Here is a 16,086-nt window from a genome sequence, read left to right as displayed (position 1 = left end):
GAGAGAGAGAGAGAGAGAGAGAGAGATTTCTCACATTCCTTTTCAGTAATTGTTGGGGGCTATAAGCTGAAGCCCACCTCTGTTGCTAGCTGGACTATCCCCTCTCATTCCTACTAGTTCTGACCCCAGTCAACTGCAATTAGCATCATCCTTAATCTCTGACTCCGCCTTTTATCCTCTTGGATTAATCCTGTGGTGTCAAAGCTGGCATTTGACACCTGTAAATCTTTTAAGCAGGACAAATGTGGTTCTGACATTATGTGGCTGGGTTGGTGTAGTAATCCCTCCATTGGAAGTCTTTCCTGATTACAGTAGATGACTACTTCAGTCTCTACATACCCATTGTGAGGAGTCTTAGGGTCATCCTCATAGATTTCTGAAAGTTTACATTGTCCTAGGCTTTTGAATGTTCCCAGAAATGGCAGCCTAATCCAGTTTTCTTTCTCAGTTCTTTCTTCCCACTTTATCCCTACTGTTTCCATCCCCATCCTTCCCCACTCAGTCACCTCCCTCCATCCTCCACAGATGCCCAATGTATTTCTGCTTCTCAGGAAGATTCAAGAAACAGCTTTTGGAGTATCCCTGGTTCTAGTTGTTTGGGACCCATGTGAAGACCAAGCTGCATATCTGCTACATATATGCTGGCAAGTTTAGGTCTAGCCTGTATATTTCCGTGGTTGGTGGTTCCAATTCTGAAAGCCTGAAGGGTCCAGGTTAATTGACTATTTTGGTCATCCTGTTGAGTTCCTATCCCCTTTGGGTAACAATACTTGTATTCTTGATTGAGTCTCCAAGAGCTGGGCAGTGGTGGTGCACGCCTTTAATCCCAGCACTCAGGAGGCAGAGGCAGGAGGATTTCTGAGTTTGAGGCCAGCCTGGTCTACAAAGTGAGTCCCAGGACAGCCAGGGCTATACAGAGAAACCCTGTCTCAAAAAGCAAAAACAAAACAAAAAAGAGTCTCCAAGCTCCAACCACTGTTTGGCTATTGTTGTTGTTGTTATTTTAATAGCTAATATCCATATACCATGTATGTCCTTTTGGGATTGGGTTACCACACTCAGGCTGATATTCTCTACTTCCATCTATTTGACTGCAAAATTCGTGATGTCCTTGTTTTCAGTATCTAAAAGCATTCCATTGTATAGAAACACCACATTTTCTTTATCTATTCTTCAGTTGAGAGGTCTCAAGGCTATTTCTAGTTTCTGGCTATTAGGGATAATGCTGTTATGAACATTTCTAAGTAAGTGTGAGATATTGGAGCATCTTTTGTGTATATGGCCAGGTATGGTACAGCTGGGTCTTGACATAGAACTATTCCCAATTTTCTGAGTAACTGACAAATTGATTTCCACAGTGGTTGTTCAAGTTTGACCTCCACCAGCAATGGAGTGTTCCATTTGTTTCACATCCTTGCTAGAATGTGCTATATCTTGAGATGTTGATCTTAGCTATTCTGATTGTTATAAAATGGAAGCACAGAATTGTATTTCCCTGATGACTAAGGACTTTAAACCTTTCTTTAAGTGCTTCTCAGCTATTTGAAATTCCTCTGCTGAGAATTCTCTGTTTAGCTCTTTTGCCCATTTTTAAATTAGGTTATTTGAAATATTGGTGTCTAACTTCCTGAGTTCGTTTTATATTTGGGATATTAGCCCTCTGTCACGTGTAGGGTTGGTTGAGATGAAGTACATGTAACCCGTTTTAATTGGGTTATTTGATTTATGTCTAGTTTATTGGGTTCTTTATATATTTTGAATATTAGACCTTTGCCAGATGTGATATTGGATAAAATCTTTCCCCATTCTGTAAGCTGCCTTTTGTCCTTGTGAACATACCCTTAACTTAAGGCAGCTTTGCAGTTTCATGACTTCCTACTTATTTACATTGGTCTTAGTGTGTGAGCACTTTGTGTTGTTTTAGGAAGTTTTCTCTTGTACCTATGCATTCAAGTCTATTGTCCGTTTCCTCTTCTATTGTATTTAGTGTATTTCGTTTTATATTGAGGAATTTGATTCACCTATACTTGAATTTTGTGCTGGATAATAGATATGGATCTACTTGTGTTCTTTTACATGCACATACCAGTTAGACCATCCTTTATAGAAGATTTTTTTTTCCTGTTGTATGGTTTTGGCTTATTTATTCAATATGTAGTGTCAATAGGTATGTGAATTTTCTTCAGGACTTACAACTCAATTGCATTGATCAACCTGTTTACCTTTATGCCAGTACCATGTAATTGATCTATAGTACAGCTTGAAATCAGGGGTGGTGATACCCCCTAGAAGTTCATTCACTATGTAGATCATGTTAGATATTCTTAGTTTTTTGTATTTCCATGTGAAGTTGAGTGTCTTTCTTTCTTTCTTTCTTTCTTTCTTTCTTTCTTTCTTTCTTTCTTTCTTTCTTTCTTTGTTTTGTTTTGCTTGTTTTGTTTTTCGAGACAGGATTTCTCTGTGTAGTCTTGGCTGTCCTGGAACTCACTCTGTAGACAAGGCTGGCATTGGACTCAGAAATCTGCCTGTCTCTGCCTCCCAAGTACTGGGGTTAAGGGTGTGAGCCACAGTGTTTTTCTTTCAAAGTGTGTACACAACTGGGTTGGGATTTGGATTGGAACTGTGTTGAATCTGTAGATTGAGTTGGGTAGGTTGGCGACTTTTACTATGCTAATCCTACCAATGAATGACCATGAGACCTTTCCATCTTACAACTTATTTTCAATTTTTTTTCCTGAAAGATATGAAGGGTTTTGATACAGGTCTTTAACTTACTTAGTGAGAGCTACCTCAAGATAATTTATATTATTGATGGCTATTATAAGGGTGTTGTTTCCTAATTTATTTCTCAGATCAGTTATTAATTATATTTGGTTGGGGATACTGATTTTTTTTTTTTAAGTTAATTTTGTATCCAGTCACATCATTGAATTTTTTTCTCAGCTATAGTTATTCCCAGGTAGAATTTTTGCAGTTGCTTATGTATACTATCCTATCATCTGCAAATAGAAATACTTTGAGTTCTTCCTTTCCAATTCATAACTCCTTTGTCTTCTTTAGTTGTCATATTGCTCTTGCTAAAACAAAAATACTATATTGGATAGATAAGGAGAGAGTGATCAGCTTTGCCTTGTCCCTGATTTTAGGGGATTGCTTTAAGTTTTTCTCTATTTAATTTGATGTTGGCAACTGGATTGCAGTATATTGCTTTGATTATGTTTAGGTATGTACCTTGCTTTTCTGATCTCTCCAAAACTTTTATAGTGAAGTAGTGTTGGATTTTGTCAAAGACTTTTTCAGCATCTAGTAAGATGATTATGTGATTTGTTCTTTCAGTTTGTATGTATATTGGAGTAAATTGTTGGACTTTGTATATTGAACCATTCCTGCATCTCTGAGATGGAGCCTACTTTATGATTGGTAATGTTGTTTTTAGATGTGTTCTAGATTTCAGCATGTAATTTATTGAGAATATTTTGGTCAATGTTCATAAGTGAGATTGGTATGAAATTATTTTTCCTGGTTAAGTCTTTATGCTGTTTAAATATCATGGTGTGCTATTTTGCAAATAATTATAATAGTATTTGAATTAGCTCTTCTTTGAAGATCTGGTAGAATTCTGCAGTAAGAACATGTGTTTTGTGTATGTGTGTGTGTGTGTATATGTGTGTGTGTGTGTGTGTGTGTGTGTGTGTGTGTGTGTGTTTGTTTTGTTTGCTACATTTTTTAATGACTGATTCTCTTTCCTTATGGCCTAATGGTCTATTTAAATTGTTCACCTCACCTCAATTTAACTGTGGTAATTGATATCTATAAAGAAAGTTGTCCATTTCATTTAGATTTTTCAATTTGGTGGAGTATAGCTTTTGAAGAAAAATTTAATGATTCTTTGTAATTCATCAGTATCTATTGTTGTGTCCTCCTCTTTTTTAAAACATTTATTTTATTACATATTTTCTTCATTTACATTTCAAAGGGTATCCCCAATGTCCCCTATACCCTCCTCCCACCCTGCTCCCCTACCCACTCACTCCCATTTCTTGGCCCTGGCATTCCCCTGTATGGGCATATAAAGTTTGCAAGACCAAGGGGCCTCTCTTCCCAATGATGACTGACTAGGCCATCTTCTGCTATATACATGAGCTCTGGGGGTACTTATTAGTTCATATTGTTCCACATATGAAGGGGTTGCAGACCCATTCAGCTCCTTGGGTAATTTCTATAGCTCCTCCATTGTGGGCCCTGTGTTCTATCCTATAGATGACCGTGGGCATCCACTTCTATATTTGCTAGGCACTGGCATAGGCTCACAAGAGACAGCTATATCAGTGTCCTTTCAGCAAGATCTTGCTGGCATATACCATAGAGTCTGAGTTTTGTGGCTGATTAGGATGGACCCCCGGGTGGGGCAGTCTCTGGATGGTCCATCCTTTCATCTCACCTCCATAATTTGTCTCTGCAGTTTCTTCCATGGGTATTTTATTCCCTATTTTGTGGAGGAATGAAGTATCCACGTGTTGGTCTTCCTTCTTCTTGATTTTCTTGTGTTTTGGAGATTGTATTTTGGGTATTCTAGGTTTCTGGGCTAATATCCACTTATCAATGAGTGCATATCAAGTGAGTTCTTTTGTGATTGGGTTACCTCACTCAGAATGATGTACTCCAGATACATCCATTTGCCTAAGAATTTCATAAATTCATTGTTTTTTTTTTTCCACATTTTCTGTATCCACTCCTCTGTTGAGGGACATATGGGTCCTTTCCAGCTCCTGGCTATTATAAATAGGGCAGCTATGAACATAGTGGAGCATGTGTGCTTATTACCTGTTGGGATATCTTCTGGATATATAACCAGAAGAGGTATTGCTGGATCTGCCAGTAGTACTATGTCCAGTACTACAAGTGGTACTGGTTAGTTCATATTGTTGTTGCACCTACAGGGTTGCAGCCCACTACAGCTCCTGGGGTACTTTCTCTAGCTCCTCCATTGGGGGCCCTGTGTTCCATCCAATAGCTGATTGTGAGCATCCACTTCTGTATTTGCCAGGTACTGGCATAGCCTCACAAGAGGCNGCTATATCAGGGTCCCTTCAGCAGAATCTTGCTGGCATGTGCATTAGTATCTGGGTTTGGTGGCTGATGATGGGATAGATTCCCAGATGGGGCAGTCTCTGCATAGTCCATCCTTTCATCTTAACTCTAAATTTTGTCTCTGTACCTATATCTTTTCATGGTCACCTGAGTTTTTGATCCTAGCCATTATGACTGGTGTGAGGTGATATCTCAGGGTTGTTTTGATTTACATTTCCCTGATGATTAAGAATGTTGAATATTTTGTCAAGTGCTTCTCAGCCCTTTGGTATTTTTCAGTTCAGAATTCTTTGTTTGGCTCTGTACCCCATTTTTTAATAGGTTTATTTGAATTTCTGTAGTTCAGCTTCTTGAGCTCTTTGTATATATTGGATATTAGTACCCTAACAGATTTAGGATTGTTAAAAATTCTTTCCCAATCTGTTTGTGGCCTTTTTGTCTTATGGACAGTATCTTTTGCCCTACAGAAGCTTTGCAATTTTATGAGGTCCCATTTGTAGATTCTTGATCTTATAGTACAGGCTATTGCTGTTCTGTTAAAGAATTTTTTCCCTGTGCTCATATCTTCGAGGCTTTTCCCTACTTCCTCCTCTATATAATTGAGTGTCTCTGGTTTTATATAGAGTTCTTTGATCCACTTAGACTTGAGCTTTGAACAAGGAGATAAGAATGGATCAATTTGTATTCTTCTACATGATAACTGCCAGTTGTGCCAGCACCATTTGTTGAAAATGCTGTCTTTTTTTCCACTGGATGGTTCTAGCTCCTTTGTCAAAGATCAAGTGACCATAGATGTGTGGGTACAATTCAGGGTTTTCAATTCTGTTCCATTGATCTATCGGTCTGTACTAGTACCATGCAGTTTTTATCACAATTGCTCTGTAGTACAGCTTGAGATCAGGCATGGTGATTCCACCAGAGTTTTTTTTATTGCTGAGAATAGTTTTTGCTAACCTAGGTTTTTTATTATTCCAGATGAATTTGCAAATTGCCCTTTTTTTTTTTAAAGATTTATTTATTTATTATATGTAAGCACACTGTAGCTGTCCTCAGACACTCCAGAAGAGGGCGTCAGATCTTGTTACAGATGGTTGTGAGCCACCATGTGGTTGCTGGGATTTGAACTCGGGACCTTTGGAAGAGCAGTCAGGTGCTCTTACCCACTGAGCCATCTCACCAGCCCAAATTGCCCTTTCTTATTTAGTGAAGAATTGAGTTGGAATTTTGATGGGGATTGCATTGAATCTGTAGATTGCTTCTGGCAGAATAGCCATTTTTACTATATTAATCCTACCAATCCATGAGCATGGGAGATCTTTCCATCTTTTGAGAACTTCTTCAATTTATTTCTTCAGAGACTTGAAGTTCTTGTCATACAGACCTTTCACTTCCTTAGTTAGAGTCACACCATGGTATTTTATATTTTTTTGTGACTATTATGAAGGGTGTTGTTTCGCTAATTTCTTTCTCATCCTGTTTATCCTTTGTGTAGAGAAAGGCCACTGATTTGTTTGAGTTAATTATATATGGAACTACTACACTGAAGCTGTTTATCAGGTTTAGGAGTTCTCTGGTTGAATTTTGTGTCCTCCTTTTCATTTTTTTTTTTTTAATGTGGGTATCCTCATTCTTCATTTTAGCTAGATTGATGAAGGATTTATCTATCTTGTTAATTTTCTCAGAGAGCCAATGCTTTGTTTCCTTGATTCTTTTTATTGTTCTCTTTGTTTCTATTTTGTAGATCTCAGCCTTAAGTTTGATTATTTTCTGCAGTATTTTTTGAGTGCTTGCTTCCTTTTGTTCTAGAACTTTTAGTTGTGCTGTTATGTTGGAACATGATATGTCATTAATATCTTTATTAAGGCACTTAGTATTATGAAATATTTTTTTATTTTAGCATGGCTTTCTTTGTTTCTGATAACTTTTGGTAAAGTGTGCCTTCATTTTCATTGAATTCTAGAAAGTCTTTGATTTCTTTTGTTTTTCTTCTTTGTCCCAGTAGTCATGGAGTAGAGAGTTGTTCTGATTCCATAATTGTATAGGTTTTCTTTTGTTTCTGTTTTATTTTATTTTATTTTTTTAAAAATAAAACAGCTTTAATCCATGGTGGTCTGATAAGATATAGGGGGGTTATTTCAATTTCCTTGTATCTTTTGAAGCTTGTTTTGTGATCAACTATACAATTCATTTTGTAGAAGATTCTGTGAGGTGCTCCAAAAAAGTCTATTATTTTTCTTGCAGTGAAATGGTCTGTAGATCTTTTAAGTCTATTTGAGACAAATCACCTGTTAGTTTTATTGTTCCTTTGTTTAGTTTATTGGTGAGTATTTATTTAATGTTGAAGACTCCCACTATTAATGTGAGGGGGTTCAATCTGCGATTTAAGCCTTAGTTGTTTTTCTTTTAAATATGTGGTTATCATTGCATTTGGAGCATAAATATTCAGAATTGAGATGGCCTGTTGGTGAACTTTTACTTTGACTAGAAGGAAGTGCTCTTCTCTCCATCTTTTGATTAATTTTATTTGGAAATCTATTTTTTTTTTACCTATTAGATATGTAAAATATAAAATATGAAAACTATTACATATTTTTATTATATATTAGAAGCCACTCCAGATTGTATCTTGGGTCCATTTGCCTCAAATGTTTTTCTGCAGCCCTTTATTTGGAAGTAATATGCTGGTCTGCTTACTGGCAGGATCCTCCTGGATATGGCCTTGCTGGAGCAGCTCAGGAATTGCATCTCTCCGAGGGGAGGCTGGAGCAGATCAGGCTGCCATACCTCTTTTGTGGTGGCTACTGCCCTGGAGTTGGTGGTAGGCAAGTAACACAGGGCAGACAGGAGCTAGATACAGGGGTCAGGAAGTGAGCTGAGGACTATCTCACAACCAACTAGCTGGGTGGAGTCAAGATCCAAGGATAAAAGCTGTGGGTGAGAAAACTCTAAGGCTGGATAAGATAGACACTTTCATGCAGTCTTTGCTGAGATAACTCCTGCACTTTATTCCTTGTGGATACAAGATTACAAAAATTTAGGTTTGGGTGGAATCTAGAGGCAGATGTTTTCTATTGAGATGTTAGGTAGGAATGGCTCATATACATGCAGAAAGACTGACTATCACAGTTCTCTTAAAGGGATGTCCTGGTCAGTAGTTTCAGGACAGGAACCAGGTTGAGCGTACATTTAAATGCTTACCATTCTCACATATGGGAACTTCCCAGGTTCCTGAAGCTGCTTGACTTTACCCTGTGTTCTGTCTGGTGCAATGTTCCACTTCCCTAGAGTAAAATCTATGCTTGATGCTGAAGTGTGTTTCTTGTATGTAACAGAATGATGACTCCTGTATTTCCATCATTCTGCTAACCTGTATATGTTGATTAGGTAATTAAGTCCATTGATTTTCTGAGATATCAATGACATATGTTAGTTACTTCCTGTTGTTTTAGTGTTGTTAAATGTTGTTGATACTCTCTCTGTGTGTATGTGTTCATGATCAAGAGTGCTTGCATGTGTGTGTATGTATGCGTGTGTGTGTGTGTGTGTGTGTGTGTGTGAGTGTGTGTGCATGTTTGTGTGTGCTTCCCTTAGGATGTTTTGCTGGTGCAGAATTATTTATTTTCTATTTCCTTGTGTTTAATTAACCTCCTTGTGGTTAAGTTTTCCTTCAAATATTTTATGCAGGACTGATTGGTGGATAGATATTATCTAAATTTGGTTTTGTCATGGAATATCTCGTTTTCTCCACCTATGATGAATGCGAGTTTTGCTGAGTATAGTAGTCCAGGTTGGCACATATTGAATTTTCAAAAGGCTGTAAGACAGCTGTCCAGATTCTTCTAGCTTTGAGTGTTTCTGTTGACAAGTTGGGTGTAGTTCTGATAGGTCTGCCTTTGTATGTTACTTTGTCTTTTTCCCCTGTGGTGTTTAATATTTATTCTTCACTGTGCAAATTTTGTGTATTGATTATTATGTGGCAGGAGAATTTCCTTTTTTTCTGTTCCAAACACTTTGGTGTTCTGTTACCTACTTTTATGTTTATAAGCATGTTTATCTTTAGGTTAAAATTTTTTTCTTTGATTTTGTTGAAAATATTTTCTGGGCTTTTAAGATAAAAACTTTTTCCTTCCTTTCTTATTTACTTAGGTATGGTCTTTTCATAGTGTCTCAAATTTTCCTAGATTATTTTTTATTTTTTATAAGATATTTTCTTTATTTACATTTCAAATGCTATCCCGAAAGTTCCCTGTACCCTCACCCCGCCCCTGCTCCACTATGTTCATAGCAGCCCTGTTTATAATAACCAGAAGCTGAAAAGAACCCAGATGTCCCTCAGTAGAGGAATGGATACAGAAAATGGGGTATATTTACACAATGGATTACTATTCAGCTATTAAAAACAATGAATTTATGAAATTATTGGGCAAATGGATGTATCTGGAGGATATCATCCTTCGTGAGTTAACCCAATCACAGAAGAAATCACTAGATATGCACTCACTGATAAGTGGACATTAGTCCAGAAACTTAGAATACCCAAGATACAATTTGCAAAACACAAGAAAACCTAGATTTTTTTTTGTCAGAAACTTCTATAGATTTAACATTTGATTTTATGGGTGCATCAATTTCTTCTATAGTACTTTCTGAACCTGAGGTCCCCTCTTCCTTCTGCAGTATTCTGTTGATGATGTTTGTGTCTTTAGTTTCTGTTTCCCTATCTAGGTTTTCTATCTCCTAGATTCTCTCAGTATCTGTTTTCTTTATTGCTTCTATTTCCATTTTCAGATCTTGAACCATCTTATTCAATTCCTGCATATGTATGATTGTATTCCCTTTGTTTCTTTCAGGAATTTATTAATTTCTTCTTTAAAGGACTCCGTCATTTTCGTAAGATTGGATCTAAGGCCATTTTCCTGTGTTTCAGCTGTGTTAGGATACTCAGGGCTTGCTATGGCAAGATAGCTAGGCTCTGGTGTGGCCATATTACCCTGACTTTTGTTGATTTTGCTCTTAAACTGTCCTTTACCAATTTACCATCTGGGGGTTGGGGTTATTTTCAGTTTAGATGCTGATTTCTGTGTTTATCTTTGTTAGATAGTTTCTTCTTTGTTTTCTGACCTGGAGTTCTATTGAACTAGAACATCTTCATTTCCAGTAGGATGTTCTACTTGGCATTTTTGAAGCCTCTGTTACCTCTGAAGTCTTGGGTGCTAACTTTTGTCTCTGGGATCACTAGGACAAGCATGGTCTAGGGTCCTTGGTGCCAGTGTGTCCTTCAGAATGCAGGTACAGCTTGGGGACAGAAAATGGAGCATCGTAGCTAGGTGAAGCTTACCAGTTTTGGGTGTGATTTACTGGGAATTCGCAGGCAAGTGGGTAAAGGACAATGATCTTACTTGGTTGTTCCTAGTAAGGCAGTTCAGGATTCCTGAAGGGCCTCCAGGATTTCAGGCAGAGTTGTGGTCTCTAAAAGAATTGGTACCCAGCCAATAGGCTGCATTTTATTACTGTTGAGTACAGTTTAAGGGGACTTCCACTTTGTATCTTAGAGGAAGCACACTTATTACTTGCTGTAGTTCTATGACTTATATAAGAAGGGACTTTAAAAGCCTCTATTTTTGAGTCTGGCCTAAAGTATAAGACTTTTCAGCAAGTAGAGATTGCTCTGCAGGCCGCTCTGTAATTTGAGCTATGTGATATAGCAGACCTGATCATATGTCAGTGAGAGATAAGGATATTGTTTGAAACGTTAGGCTGACACTTGTGGGTGAATTACGTCAACAGCCTTGTAATTTTAGGACTTGGTGCTGATATGATGTGCTGAGAAGTTTAATGAAAACCTGAAAAACTTAATACCATGTATCAGGCTATAGATACTTTTGAGAAAAAAATGAGAAAGAGAGAGAAGTTAATGATAAACTTGGACATTTTCTTCCAAAGTTCTTAGTTAAGCAAAACCAAAACTATCAATTTAAGTATTGTGATCTTAAGGTTTCTTATGACTGGAATATAGTTAACAAAAAATGGTTATCTGTTGCTATCATTCATAATAGGTTTTAGTTTGAGATATTTTCTGCTTATAAGATTAAATAAGAACTTACTAACTTTCCAAACAATTTGACTCTCTCTGTACTGTGATTACTTAACAGGTACCAGATATCTATTTGCATCATATTATTGTGTGTTGTCCATTACAGCAAGTACTTTCCCCTCTACTTTGGTGATTCAATGCTTTGAACCTGTCCCTTGCTACAATAGCCACCTTTTGTATTTAATTCATCCAATTGAGCCTGATAGACTTTGCATACAAAGAGGAGGAATGGCAGATACCTTCAAATATGCTTGTGATCTTCTCAAAAACCCCTCTCTTAAACTTCTAGCAAAAGCTGTGATGTATAGACTGTTTCATTGTAAAGGATTATATATTTCAATTGCAAATTTATTACATTATTCCACTTTTCCTGAACATGTGGATTTCGTCAATAATAATTCAATGGACAAGTGTGTCCTCTAGATCACTCAACATAAGCCATTCAATATAGTGAAATATTGCTGTCATTTTAACTGGTCCAGTTTAAATTTTAAACATGTGCTTAAAAATCAGTGGAATTCTACAGAGTGATTGCATGCGTTGTTAGGTTACACTTTCTACTTCATATCAAGAGGCTTGCTTAATGTTGAATCTGGCTATGGTTCTGGAGGGAAATATGGTCTAGTAGGCACTATATGACATCACTATTTTTTCCTTGACATACTTTCAGAATTTATTCCATTGTGGGCTACACAGAAAACACAGGATTACTTTACTAAGACAGAGCTAGTGAGTACAATACTGTTAAAGGCAGTAGTGATGATGATCCTAAAATGCAGATAGAAAGACTATTTCCATAGGTAAAATAAACTCTTCAGAAAGTGAGAATTCAATGTCTTCAAAATGATTTGGGTCCTCCCAACTTAAATAGTCCCAGTGATTTCTAATCAGTGGCTTAAATTTTATTGCTGAAATCCTTCCAGGTTGTGTTTTAAGCTTTTATTATAAGTCTTCCAATTCTATGATAAGAGCTTTCACTTGGACTTTAGCAATGTAAATTAATGATTGTTATATAGAAGATGCTTTCTCTTGCTTAGAAATATTTAGGTTATTTATGTGCATCTGAAATTGGATATCTGACTTTAACGTCATTATTTTCCTTTGGTACTTTATCTAGTGATGTGAGAATATAAATGTTGGCATCAATATGCACCTTACTTTCTCGCAAATGTTCACGTTTTACAGAGTCATTAAATTCCTTGATCCTCACAACAGTTAAATCAAGATTACTAACTGCATTTTCTTGCATACTTTTAAAAATATTTCACATAATAGGTTCTTAATACTCTTTATACTACCGTGAAAATCTTTAGTAATTAGAATTTTCACACTGAGATCCATTCCAGATGCTATCATGCCCACTAGAGAAATTTATTTTACTATTTTTTTTTTATAGAAGCAGTCTCAGTAACAGTCTGTAGTACTTGATGTTATTTAAAGGAACAGAACCAAATATATATACATAAATACGCATTACAGAGTGGAGTTACTAAGTTGCTAAAGAGATAGAGATTTTATAGATGAACAATGATCACATGGTAGGAGAGGAACTGAGTAGCCTCTTAGTTCATGACACTGGGTTCCGCTCAAGGAGTGCTTATCCCGTCAGTCCATATTGGAGAACTGAAGAAACTGAGTTACAATGTCAGATATAGACTGAAGGAGCTATGTTGGTGACAGAGTAGGTGTGGTCATCAGCAAAGAGTGAAAGTGTCCAGAGAAACACAGAATTACATGATGGTTCCATCATATAATTTAATCAACTCATTTAATACTACTAATAAATATACTCATATATACTCCCAGAGAAAGATCTTTTAACTGATTCCATATGCAACCAATTAACCTACCAAGATTGATCACCATAGACAAAGAAATTCTGGACAAAAGAAATATTGTTATTCCTTTTATTATCATATCTTATTTCAAGTTATATTATAGAGACATGAAAAAAATTACATGATGTTGTTATACAAGTTGATAAATATATTGAAGGAATTAAGAAATTTAGATATAATCTTTACAAAATTTAGATATACTCTTTGCAACCATAGCTGCATGAGTTTTTGATACAATTCCCAAAATACACATTGGAGAAAAAAAAATTACCACATTCATATAATGTTTCTGAGGTGAAAAGGAGGAAGGAGCATACAGTGAGATTATCCTTTAAAACAGTCATCTCGAAGTAAACCCTATATCTTAACATAAAACTTAAAAAACTCTTACATGAAAAATTAGGAAAAAATACTTTACTATTTAGCAATAGTTAAGAGTTTTCTAAATAAAGTTAAAGTTGTTCAGAAAATTAAGGACCACACTTAAGAGAAAAGGCTTCAGGATTTTAGAGATTTCTGTACAGAAAACATGCGGATAGACATGTGAAGACATAGCCTACATAAAGGTAAATGTATATGTGAGGGTAGATTAATATCTTGCATATACAATGCTCTAAAATACATGGCAAATAAACAAACAATTGAGTTTTGCTAAGGAAAAGAACTGTTATTATTGATGAAGTACAAATGACTAGTAAGCATGAAACAGGTTTCAGCCAGACTGGCTATCAGAGAAAGATGATCTTAGATTACATCTCACTATGGTCAGATGAGAATTGAGCTCAAAATAGACTAACACATGCTGGCAATAACGTGATGAGAAGAAAACCCTAATACACTGATGACTGAAATGAAATATAGTCCTGGAATGACAGAAGTCTATATGTAGTATTCCCAAATCGAAATGAAGATCTTCCATATTACAAAGTTATACCACTCGAGTATTTAGCAGAAGGTTATAACATCACTATGTTATAGAGATAATTGTGTATCCATTTTTATTGAAGATCGGTATTATGGAATCAATCAAGGTGCCAAATGTCAGAGTAATGTATAAAACAATGGATTTTTCATCATAATTTTTCATTTCAAAGAACTGATCTAATTGGAGGTCATCACATTAAGTGTATTAAGTAATTCCTAGGCAGACAAATATTGTATGTCTTCTCTTATTTGTGGTTTCTAAATTCTATGCAGTTACATATATCATGTAAATATACATAAAATAAAAGCAAAGATGATAATAGGAAATACAATCTTCAGCAAAAGAAGAATAAGAGAGTCCTTATTAAACATATGTTCATTCCTATATGAAACTAAACAAAAAACCTAGGATTTTCACTAAATGATTAAAATGTAATTCTAAAAAGGAAGAAGTTAAATGTATGCAGTGATTTAAATGAGAAATTTCTTATAAGTAAAATATTTGTATACCTGGTCCTCAGCTGGTAAGGAATTTTTTGAAAGTTCAGGAATTGTGACCTTGTCAAAAGAAGTATGTCAATGTGGGTGTGATTTGACAACTTAAAGTCTTTCTCTATTTTAGTTAAGTCTCTGCTTCATGCTTCAATTCAAGATATGATTTCTTAGCTATCTCTTCTAGTCACCATGCCAATTACTAGCCATTATAATTTTCTACCATCATGGGCTTCAATCATTAACTCTAAGTCTCTGGAATCATAAGCACAAATACAATATTTCTTTAAAAATTCCCTTGGTCATGGTGCAAACGTTTTTACTAACACTGGGGCAATTATTGGGAAGAACCTGCTGATGTTGATTTTTGAGTAATTGTGGAAGACTTTGAAGTTTTAGACTAGAAAATTGTTTAGATATTATTAGCACTTAATGGGTGATTCTAACAGGAGCCCAGAAGCCAGTAGTACTGATAGCATTCAGTCTTGTGGAATCCTATATTAAGTCATGTGGAGTCATTCAGTCTTGTGGAGTCCTAAATTAAGTCATGTGGAGTCACTCAGTCTTGTGGAGTCCTATGTTAAGGGTTTTCATAGTGAAACAATGTATGTACTGGACCACTCCTCTCAACATATGGCAAAGAATACAGCTGCTTTCTCCAATTGTCCTAAGTACCTACCTGAAAGTACATTTAAATAATAATGGATTGATTTCATTGGCAGAGGGAAGTTCAAGTCAGAACCCTATTGAATCTGTGGTATGTTCATTATAAATGACTGTGATATGTCTTCAAGAGAATTAAAGAAGTGGTGAAGAAAGAGAAAAATTAAAATACATCGTTTGAAATGAAAACGTGTATATGAAGTTTATCATGACAGCCATGGGTTGTGGTAAGACACATAAGGAGATCAGCATTTTCGAAGAGGTTTCCCTCTTTGCACTAGAAAAAAGTAAAAGGTGTCCTCATGGAAAGGCCCCAATGAAGCTAAACTGACAACTAGGGAAACACAGTATTTGCTTTTTATAGAAAGTAACTGAATAAAACAAGATGCTTTTAAATAAAGGTCACAAGGTATTGGAAATGTCAAAGCTATGGAATATCTTCCATGAATAGCTGCATATGGTGAATAGAACCATCTCTAGCGCGGCAGGTATGTTGCAGATAGCCACACTGTACATGGGGCTAAAAAGATTATTGTCACTCCTGATGTTTCCATTTTTAAATTTTTTTGTTTTAGTCCAATATTTTATCACTATTTCCTGATTTCTTCCTTTTAAATGGTAATGTATATTCTGGGCTATTAATAGTGTGTAGTTTGCATTTTGGTTTTACAGTTGATTGCAATTAATGGTTAAGTGGAGTTTTCAGATAAGGCTTTTAAACTTAACAATTTTAATCAGTGTTCTGACTGTATAAGACTATGGGCACTTTAAAGTTGTACTGAATACATTTTATATTATGATATGGTCAGAAACCTACGAGAACCAGGGAATGAAAATCATTTATTTGAAATAGAATAGCATCCCTAGTGACTATAATGTTTGACTATTTGGTCCTCAGTTGCTGGGAAAGGTTTGAGACCTGAAGGTCTTGCAGTAATTCTAGTTCTATCTATCTTTTTGTTTGTGGTTCAAGATGTAAAGTCT

This window comes from Mus pahari, chromosome 6, assembly GCF_900095145.1.
Source record: "Mus pahari chromosome 6, PAHARI_EIJ_v1.1, whole genome shotgun sequence".
NCBI lineage: Eukaryota > Metazoa > Chordata > Mammalia > Rodentia > Muridae > Mus > Mus pahari.
Note: the sequence above shows the minus strand (reverse complement) of the source record.